We start from the raw sequence: 11,084 nt of genomic DNA, 5'->3' as shown, positions 1-11,084 counted from the left end.
TGAGAACTAGACAAGTGCATGATGTCACGCCCCGAACCTAACCGGCACGTGGGCAATCGCCACGACGACAAGAAGTGGGTCCCACAAATGACCCCACATCTCGTAGTCGCCGAAGGCTCAATATAAACCTATTATCGTAATTATATAACTAGAAGACAACATAATAAAATATCACAAATAGGGTTCCCTAGTACTAGGAACCCTAAACACAAGTAGCAACAATAATAAAGACAAACCAGTGGTTTTAAGATGCAACCCGAAAATATAAAATACAAGAACCACATATAAGGTCAAGTCTAGTGGATCCATAGAGGGTACATGCATACTATAACAAACATAAATAAGAAGTACAGATAAATCCCCTCATCACTGCACAACACAACTCGTCCAACGCCGCAATCGAAAAAGATAAAACGGGAGTGGTGAGTAACATGTAGGTTACCCAGATGAGTGGTGTCAAGATAGATATAATGAGTGATAAAGTATTTCAAATGGTAATTCAAAGAAATAATAATAGCATATAAAAATCGGGCCCAAGTATTCAACATATTAACAAATAACACAAGATTCATCAATAGTAAAATCAAATAACATTTTTTAAACATGATGAACATAGCTCTAAAAATACAGTCAAGTTCTAAAAACAGCTCCCCACACTAATCGTGGGTCAGCGACTAGTCATGGGACCACCAAGGAGTTTTTAAAACTTTTAAAAATTTAAAAAGGGTGCCTTTCCTGGTGTTAGCCACCGAGATCCCCGTGTGGTGACCCCGGTTTCTCACATAATGTAACCCCCGTCAATGGCTCACGCACCTCTCTTGACTGAGGTTAACCACGCCCGCCTCCCATCAGCCGGACTGTGGAACCTCACATCGCAGTTGTCGGACTAAAGTCCGCGTCACCATCAAAACTAAAATGCCACAATATAATTCTTTCCAACTTCCAATTCAAATAATCCATCATACAATGTTTAAATACGGAAATGTACATCAAACCATATCTCATTTGCATATAAATACGAAATGCAAGTAAAACATGTTTCTTTCAAATAAATAGGTATAAGCATTCTAGTTTTAACCATTTCAAGTAAATTGTACTCAAAAATATATATATATATATATCAAAGGAAGTCAATTTATCATCAAGTTTATGTGATAAAACACATGAAGAAATACTTTTAGTCCTCTTATTAAATCTATGCAATTATAAATTTAACCACTCACGTAATCCGTGCCCCTCGCCCCGAGACGCACTCACTCGATCGGGCGAGCTCCTTCCCTGGAGGACGCTCGCCACCTAGATAAAAGCAGGGAATTCAAATTTTAATGAACATAAGAATGATAATCACAAGAAAATGTATAAAATATGATTATACATGTCTAATACAAAATATTAGGGTTTTAAGGCAAAACATCGTCATTTTGGATCCAAACGATCTCAGAATGTAGTAAAACTAGTTCCAATGAGTTCGTGGTAAGAAGAGCTTCAATGTGGACCAAAGAAAATACCGTAAAAAGGCTCAAAAATTTTCGGTGCCACGCATTTTGCAATTGCTACAGAGAATCCTAACCTTATACTATGGATTTTTCTCCCAATTTACAACTCTAAATCGAAAAATTTTCTTCTACAACATCCTCATACATGCATTATAAATCATTGGCTTCAATTTAAGCCTATGGATCATCATGTTCATGGAGAAATCAAAATTTTTATATATTTCAAAAACAAGGAAATACGGGTGAAATACAAAACAAAAACATTGGATATAAGTCTTACCGGATTCTGGGAGTGAGAGAGGAATGAGTTTGGTATTGAAGTTCACGGAAATTCTCACCGGAAAATCTTCTAGGGGTATGCTCGGTCGAACAAGAAGAACAAGAAGCGGGAAGCAAGAAGTGAAGAAGGAAAAGAAGGTTCCAGTGTTTTTTTCTCATTCATTTCATCATCTTTAAATAGGAAAATGACCTAATTGTCCTCTTAATAGAAAAATCATATAAAATGGATCCAAATGACGGAATTGCCCCCTGATTTTTCTTTCACATAAAAAGCTACCATGCAAACATGCAAAAATGCCACTACTACTAAATGACCATTTTTATCCCTAATGCAAGCATAAAAATCTAAATAGGCCCGAGGTCTAAATCAGTGACAGGTACAACACTCTACCCTCCTTATTTTTGTCCTCAAAAATTTCAGCTTACCTAACTCCCTCGAATAAATGAGGATATTTCCTTCTCATGAACCGCTCAAAGTTCCCAAGTTAACTCCTCAATCTGATCACTCCAAAGAACTTTTACAACCGGCACCACCTTTCCCCGAGTACTTTTTCTAGCCGATCAAGGATACGAATCAGGCCCTCACTTCAAAAGTCAAATCTTCTCGAAGTTCAACCAGAGGTGTTTCAAGTGCATGCATTTCGGATCCGTACATACTTCTTCAACAACGAAACGTGGAAAACATTATGGATCTCTCTAACTCGTGGCAATCAGTAATCTGATAAGCCACCGGCCCCACTCTTTTCAAGTATCAAGAATGGCCCAATATAGCGAGGATTTAACTTTCCCTCGCCACGGAACCGACTCACTCCCTTCCAAGGAGATATCTTCAGGAAAACTCTGTCACCAACTTGGAACTCTAAATCTCTTCTCCTGTTATCAGCATAGCTCTTCTGCCGGTCTTGGGCCACTTTTAACCTATCTTGAATTACCTTCACTTTTTCTCGTGGTTACCCTCAATTAGTTCCACACTCGCAACTTTCTTTCACCAACTTCATTCCAACAGAGGGTGTGTTCGACACTTACGCCCATACAAAAGCTTCATAAGGTGCCATACCAATACTTGCATGGAAGCTATTATTGTAAGCGTAATTCCACCTAGAGGTAAGTGCTTGTCCCAACTTCCTTGGAAATCGAGAACACAAGCCCCTCAAAGATATCCTCAAGTGTCCCCGAATTACGCCTCGATTGACCGCCCTCGGGTCTGGGATGATATGCGATGCGAATCTCAAAGTTGTCCCAAGAGCCCCGATGAAACTTAGGCCAAAAATCGAGATGTAAATCTCGGGTCACGATCGTATACTAATTGAAACAGTAATCTCGTGGAGTTTAACGATTTCGCTTATAAATAGCTTCGCTTAACCTCTCCAAATGGTATTTGGTATGAATGGCCAGAAAATGGGCTGACTTTGTCAAACGGTCCACAATAACCCACACAGCGTCATGCCCTTGAAGAAGTACGCGTAACTCCAACCACGAAATCCATAGTAATATGCTCCCATTTCCACTCGGAATAGGTAAAGGTTGTAATAGTCCTACTGGGTCGTTGATGTTCTGCTTTTACTTGCTGACAAACTAAACATCTTGCTACAAATTCTGCGATCTCACGCTCATTCCGGACTCACCAATAATTTTTCCCTCGATCGTATATGCATCTTAGTGCTCCTGGTGTATAGTATAGGGTGAGGAGTGAGCTTCTTCCGTATTAGCACTTCCGAGTTCTCGCATCCCTGGAACACAAACTCTTCCCCGAAATTCCGTAATACCATCACTCAAGCCCAAAATTGCTAGGTTCACCTTTTTCCAGTCCTGATTTCTTTCATTAACTCTTCATCGTCCTCTCGAGATTTCGAATCGCCTCCCAAAGAATGATGGTCTCACCATAAAAATTTTGCCAACAAACTCCCTTTGGCTCGATCTTAAGTCTCACATCCATGTCTCAAAGAGTCGTAAGTTGAGACCGATAAAATGTTGTAGTAGAAGCTAAAGAAGTGGAAGTTTTTCCTCACTTAAGCGCATCTGCAACCACATTGGCCTTCGGATGATAGTCAATCACCAAATCATAATCCTGATCAACTCTAGCCATCTTTCGTCGCCTCAAATTTAGCTCCTTTCCGAGTAAACAAATACTTTTAAACTCTTATGATCTCAGATAAATCAAGCATTTCTCCCATAAAGATAATGTCGCCAAATCTCTGAGGGCAAAAACCATCGGCCGCTAACTCCAAATCATGGGTAGGGTAATTCAACTCATGCTTCTTCAACTGCCGTCAAGCATAAGCTATTACCTTCCCATCTTGCATTAATACACGACCAGACCCGTCAGTGAAGCATCCTCGAACACTACAAACTCTTTACCACTAGTAGGTAGAGTGCATCGTGCGCTGAAGTCAAACGGTTCTTCAATTCCTTGAAGTTTTTCTCACACTTCTCATCCCAAACAAACTTTACCTCCTTTCTAGTCAATCGTGATAAAGGTGCAGCAATCTGAGAAAACCCCTCCACAAAACGCCGATAATAACCCACCAAACCTAGGAAACTTCGAACTTCAGACACATTCTTTGGTTGTTCCCAATCAATGATTGCTTCAACTTTCTTTTTCGATCCACATGATTCCTTCTCCGGATACAACATGCCCTAAGAAGACCACTCATGCAACCAAAACTCACACTTTGAGAATTTAGCATACAACTTCTCTTCTCGAAGGATCCGGAATATCATGACGCGAAAATGTTGCGCATGCTCTTCTTCATTTGCTGAGTAGATCAAAATATCATCGATGAAGACAATTACAAACTTGTCGAGATAAGGTCCCGAAGACTCGCTCATTAGATCCATAAAAAGCACTGGGGCATTAGTCGGGACCGAAAGGCATGACCGAAATTCATAATGCCCGGTATCGTGGTGCGAAATGCTTTCAGTGGCACATCACTTTCCTTGATCTTCACCGATGATAACCGGACCTTAGATCAATCTTCAAAACACTCTGCTAACGCGATCAAATAAATCATCGATTCTGGGTAGAGGATATTTATTCTTGATAGTCACCTTGTTCAACTGCCGGTAGTCTATACACAATCTGAAAGAACCATCCTTCTTCTTCACAAAGAGAACTGGCGCACCCCATGGTGACACACTCGGGCGTACAAACCCCTTATCCACCAAATCACCGAATGCATTTTCAGCTCCTTAAGTTCGCTGGTGCCATGCGATCACGGAGGAATGGAGATTGGAGGCAAGATCCGTAGCAAATCAATAGCAAACTCAAACTCCTCGATCCGGAGGCAATCCAGTGCAATTCATGAAATATATCCCTCAAACTCCCGACAATAGAACATCCATGACGCTTGGTCCAACAATTCTTGTATCTACTATGTGAGCCAAGTATACCTCACATCCCTATGCGTACTAAGTTTCCTTGCTTCCACAGAAGATTTTACACACCTCGAAAGAACCTTCCTTTCACCCTCAAACACAACACTCAGTCCATGAGAGCTTTTGCAAAGTTACTTCCTTCTTGCAGCTCAATGGAAGCCTTATGCCTATTTAACCAGTCCATACCAAGTATGGCATCAAAAATCCCGCATCTCCAATGGAATCGGATCCGCCTCAAAATCTACACCCTTCACTTTGATAGGACATCCCTGAAAAACTACCTCCTTGATAATCTCTTCACCCAGAGGTGTTTGTATCAGAAGTTCACAGTCTAATGAGGAGGCTATTCTATCGGCATGACATGAAAATGCAAAGTCTAACAAAAAGATCTTTCTCGACCCCGAGTCAATCAATACATATGCATCATGCTCTGAAAAATAGATCACGATGACTGTGAATCACGCTTTGGGTCCGTCCCCCGCTTCCTCATTGGTCATGGCAAAAAAACTCGTCCGAGAACGGGTCTCGAGGTCGCGCTGCTCCACCTCTGTGGACTATTACTAGCAGAGAATCGATCCGGTAGGGGCAACAGTGTAGAAGTAGTAGGCGGTACACCCTTAGACTAACTCTGTCGTCCCGCAAGAGGAGGTGCTGATCCTGGTGTTCCATGGCCTAACTCCGGACATGTTGACTTAAGATGACCAGTCTGCCCACACTGATAGCATCTGCGTGGTTCACTGCATGGACCGGATGGAATCTATTGCGCTTCCGGCATCCGGGAACATTTCAGCTGATTTCCTCCATAATCGCCACTCAGCAGATGTAGCACCCTTCTGATTGCCAGCTTGCCCTGATGGAGGTCTGACTGAGCTGGATCCTGAAAAACCTGAAGAAGTACCCTCACTCTTGCTGTAGCTTGACTGACCTTTGAAAAATCTGAGTTTCTTCTCTTGGCCAAAATTTTCACGAAGGCGTTTTACCTTCAAGAACCAATTTCTCAGCCCTCAATGCTAACTCGAACCACTCTTTGAAGCTTTGATTCCCGATAGCTGCCATCTTCTCCTCGATACTAAGATTCATCCCGCTTTCAAACTTGAAACATAAAGCTTCTTCACCACCAACAATTTCATGTACAAAATTTGCCAATTCTTTTCAAATCTGCTTCATATTCTCGCTACCGCCTTTATTTCCCACTGAACCAATTTCATGTACTCTTGTCGCTTCCGGTCACGGTGAAATCGAGTGTAATATTCTTCATCAAAATCATGTAGAAAATCTGACCAAGTCGTGGTATTTCCGACGACCCTTGAGAGTTTCCACCGCGATCCTTGCTCTGCTTTTCCAAAAGCCCGACTGCAACCTTTAGTTTTCAACTCATCTTCTATGCCCATGTCTTCAAAAAGTAGCATAAAGCAACCTCTTTTAACTCATTCCTTGGCAGCCATAGCATCACCTGAACCATCAAAAGCATTACATCCCAACTGTCTTGCTTCCTTCAGTAGCTTGGACAAAATTAAGCTCTGACTGATTTTTACTGCTCTTCACTCGGTGCTTGCCGAACTCAAGGCATTGGGAGGGTGGTGGTGGTGGTACTGCATAATCGGCTCGAGTGTGGGGTCGTCCCCCAAACAAGCTCCAATAACCAAGGAAATCACGATATTCCTGATATGTCGGCTGACGACCCTGAGCATCCCAATATGCCTTAAAGCTTTGGAGAGCTTCAGGTGGTGGTGCTACTCCTGGGGTTACAGTCTGAGGTATAGGACCTGGAACTCCAGGAGCATGCACAGAAGCTGCCACAGCAGGCTCATGTCCTGAATTGACCTCTTGCCTATGGGGAGAAGGAGGTTGAGCCGGAGTAGGTTCCCCAGAAGGAACACTAGCTCCTCGACGCGTACGTGGACGTTGTGCTGGCATTCTAACTGAAAAGAACAAAGAGAGACAAATTTTTAAGCTTAACTCCTATATGCACTTATGCTAAATGCAAATCAGTAATTAGATCCACTAGTCTTTAAGAAAATCAACAATTTGAGAATTTAAACTAAGATCAATGTAAACCTCTAGCTCTGATACCACTAAAATTGTCACGCCCCGAACCTAACCGGGCACGTGGCAATCGCCACGACGACAAGAAGTGGGTCCCACAGCGACCCCACATTCAGGTCGCCGTAAGGCTCAATATAAACCTCTTATCAGAATTATATAACTAGAAGACAACATAATAAAATATCACAAATAGGGTTCCCTAGTACTAGGAACCCTAAACACAAGTAGCAACAATAACAGCACAAACCAGGGTTTTAAGATACAACCCGAAAATATAAATACAAGAACCACATATAAGGTCAAGTCTAGTGGATCCATAGAGGGTACATGCATACTATAACAAACCTAAATAAGAAGTACAGATAAACCTCTACTGCTGCACAGCACAACTCTGTCCAACGTCGCAGTCTGAAAAGATAAAAAGGGGAGTGGTGAGTAACAGAGGTTACCCAGTGAGTGGTGTCAGCATAGATATAACAGAGTGATAAAGTATTTCAAATGGTAATTCAAAGAAATAATAATAGCATATAAAATCAGTTCCAAGTATTCAACATATTAACAAATAACACAAGATTCATCAATAGTAAAATCAAATAACATTTTTAAACATGATGAACATAGCTCCAAAAATACAGGCTGGCCTAAAACAGTTCCCACACTAATCGTGGCCGCGACTAGCTGTGGGACCACCAAGGAGTTTTTAAAACTTTTTAAAATTTAAAAGGGTGCCTTTCCTTGGTGTTGCTACTCGAGATCCCCTGTGGTGACCTCGAGTTTCTCACATAGCATGAACCCCCTCATCAATGGCTCCACGCACCTCTTGACCCAGGGTAAACTCGGGGTTAACCACGCCGCCTCCCATCGGGCCGGACCGTGGAACCCCCATGCTGCACGATGTCGGACTAAAGTCCAGCGTCACCATCAAAACTAAATGCCACAATATAATTCTTTCCAACTTCCAATTCAAATAATCCATCATACAATGTTTAAATACGGAAATGTACATCAAATCATATCTCATTTGCATATAAATACGGAAATGCAAGTAAACATGTTTCTTTCAAATAAATAGGTATAAGCATTCTAGTTTTAACCATTTCAAGTAAATTCGTACTCAAAATATATATATATATATATATATATATATATATATCAAAGGAAGTCAATTTATCATCAAGTTTATGTGATAAAACACATGAAGAAATACTTTAGTCCTCTTATTAAATCTATTCAATTATAAATTTAACCACTCACAGAACCAGTCGTCTCGTCCTGAGACGCACTCACTGATCGGCGAGCTCCTTCCCCTTGGAGGACGCTTCGCCACCTAGATAAAAGCAGGGAATTCAAATTTTAATGAACATAAGAATGATAATCACAAGAAAATGTATAAAATATGATTATACATGTCTAATACAAAATATTAGGGTTTTAAGGCAAAACATCGTCATTTTGGATCCAAACGATCTCAGAATGTAGTAAAACTAGTTCCAATGAGTTCAGGGTAAGAAGAGCTTCAATGCGGACCAAAGAAATACCAGAAAAGGCTCAAAATTTTCGGTGCTACAGTAATTTTGCAATTGCTACAGTAACCCGAACCTTATACTATGGATTTTCTCCCAATTTACAACTCTAAATCGAAAATTTTCTTCTACAACATCCTCATACATGCATTATAAATCATTGGCTTCAATTTAAGCCTATGGATCATCATGTTCATGGAGAAATCAAAATTTTTATATATTTCTAAAAACAAGGAAATACGGGTGAAATACAAAACAAAAAAACATTGGATATAAGGCTTACCGGATTCGGGAGTGAGAGAGGAATGAGTTTGGTATGAAGTTCGCGGAAATTCTCGCCGGAAAAAATTTTTCTTCTAGGGGTATGCTCGTCGAACAAGAAGAACAAGAAGCAAGGAAGCAAGAAGTGAAGAAGGAAAAAGAAGGTTCCAGTGTTTTTCTCTCATTCATTTCATCATCTAAATAGGAAATGACCTAATTGCCCTCTTAATAGAAAAAAATCATATAAAAATGGATCCAAATGACTGAATTGCTCCCTGATTTTTTTCACATAAAAGCTACCATGCAAACATGCAAAAATGCCACTACTACTAAATGACCATTTTTATCCCTAATGCAAGCATAAAAAAAATCTAAATAGGCCCGAGGTCTAAATCAGGACAGGGTACAACAACAGAGGTAACTATGCCAACGATTAAGAGAACACACAAAAGCAACACCCCATCTTAATCCTCTTACCGTTTTAGATGGTCTTGCAAAGACCAAGTAGAAGAAGAAAAAATAATTATGACACCATGATTAGTGAGCTGGCTAACCAAAAGAAGGTTTAGAGCGAAGCTTAGGCACGTGATGAACGTCAAGAATGTCAATAAAGTGGACTAAAGACGACAACACTATATGATAGGTTGAAGGCTTCCATCATAAGTGTGAATACTAGAAAAGGTGTGAGGTGTAGAAATAGAGACTGGACTAGAGGTATCAATAGTCATGTGATGAGTGGCGCTAGAATCTAAAATCCATGGGGAGAAAGACATTCTACAGGAAACATACATAGAAGATGAAACATTTGAGGTCAAAACACACTTTGTATATCATGAATCTGTTCAGTAAGATGAGCAACTTAAGAGAGAAGATCATTACAGGAAGGAGGAGTTGAAGCTAAAACAGAGGCAGCATGAGGGAATGGTGAAGCACGGGGCAAGGGGTGAGACTATCGTAATTGTTGGTGTTATTGTTGATGAAGCTTATGACACTAATTCTTTAGATGCCAATGACGCTTGCAGTAATCACAGATGATAGAAGATCTGGAAGAGGATGGTGAAGCAAAAGCTGGTTGCATAGAAGGGCTAGAGGGCACTCGATAAGAGTGTGGAGAGGTTACAGTGAGCCTTGTGTCTATAAAGATAACTCATGGAGATAGTGTGCTGTAACGGTTCTCCTCAGCAATAACACTACTGGACGATAACATCAAATGAAGGAAGAGGGTCCCGATTGAGAAGTTGGTTGTAAACAGTGATAAGTGCTTTGTGTATAAGAAATACGAAGTATTCTTTTCTTACACTAAGCATCACTTTTATCAGATTTTATGACTTATTCATGTGTATTTGTGTTCTTTTGTACATGTAGGGTTGTGGAGACAAAGTTGGATGAAAGAATGCAAAAGTAGATCGTGGACGTGATTATGATGAAGTTCTTGGATCGAACAAAGGTGAAGACACAAGTTGTGCTCAAAGATATGTGGGTGTGTGCCAACTTTTATTGTGCTCAAGAGAATAGACAAAGTTGAGGGGCACAAAGGCAATCACACTCATTTGTTTCGACTCGTGCAACATTAGCAATAGCTCCATCAATGTGGTTTTAATTGAAGACACGACATGATCTACCTCATGGATGTGCGTCCATTTATGTGGCCTCGATGAAAAAAGTGCATTCGGGAGCATTTTAGCGAAGTACTATAATAATCTATTGTAGCAAAATCACTATAGTAGTTACTGTTCACAGCTCATAGAAAATTAATTTCTAGAAATTCAACACGCCTGTGTGGATGCCCGATTCCAGCCCCTATAAATATTGTGTTTTGAGGAGTCTTTGATAATCGTCTTCCTATCTTTTGCCCATTGACAACGCCCCTTGTGTATGTCCCGCAAGTACACGGGTTTGTCAAAGTAATAAAATCCCACATGAGTGGGTATCGTATCCACAGGGAGTAGGGAGTAAAATACTTAAATTGATTCTTAACTAAGTGAAATATGAATAGTGATTTGTGTGACAAGATGTAATGCAAAGTAAAAGATACAAGAGAGAGAGCACAAGTAAAGGAGAGGTAAGGCAATCAATATAAATGGGGTACTCGGATATTAATCCG

General features: G+C 40.6%; 1 long non-coding RNA gene across 2 annotated transcripts; it reads right to left on the bottom strand.

Moving 5' to 3' along the window:
• Window positions 1–7,357: 7,357 nt before the first annotated feature.
• Window positions 7,358–9,119, bottom strand: LOC120280580. Of its 2 annotated transcripts, none has more exons than XR_005542362.1 (3): window positions 9,003–9,119; window positions 8,451–8,523; window positions 7,358–7,604 (listed from the first exon to the last, which is right to left on the bottom strand). It is a non-coding gene; the product is annotated as an uncharacterized LOC120280580 (long non-coding RNA). The 2 variants fall into 2 exon arrangements; XR_005542363.1 differs by lacking the exon at window positions 9,003–9,119 and adding an exon at window positions 8,735–8,755.
• Between the last annotated feature and the right edge of the window lie 1,965 nt (window positions 9,120–11,084).

Source organism: Dioscorea cayenensis, chromosome 2 (assembly GCF_009730915.1).
Source record: "Dioscorea cayenensis subsp. rotundata cultivar TDr96_F1 chromosome 2, TDr96_F1_v2_PseudoChromosome.rev07_lg8_w22 25.fasta, whole genome shotgun sequence".
Classification (NCBI taxonomy): domain Eukaryota; kingdom Viridiplantae; phylum Streptophyta; class Magnoliopsida; order Dioscoreales; family Dioscoreaceae; genus Dioscorea; species Dioscorea cayenensis.
Note: the sequence above shows the minus strand (reverse complement) of the source record. Positions and strands in the feature narration are given on the sequence as shown.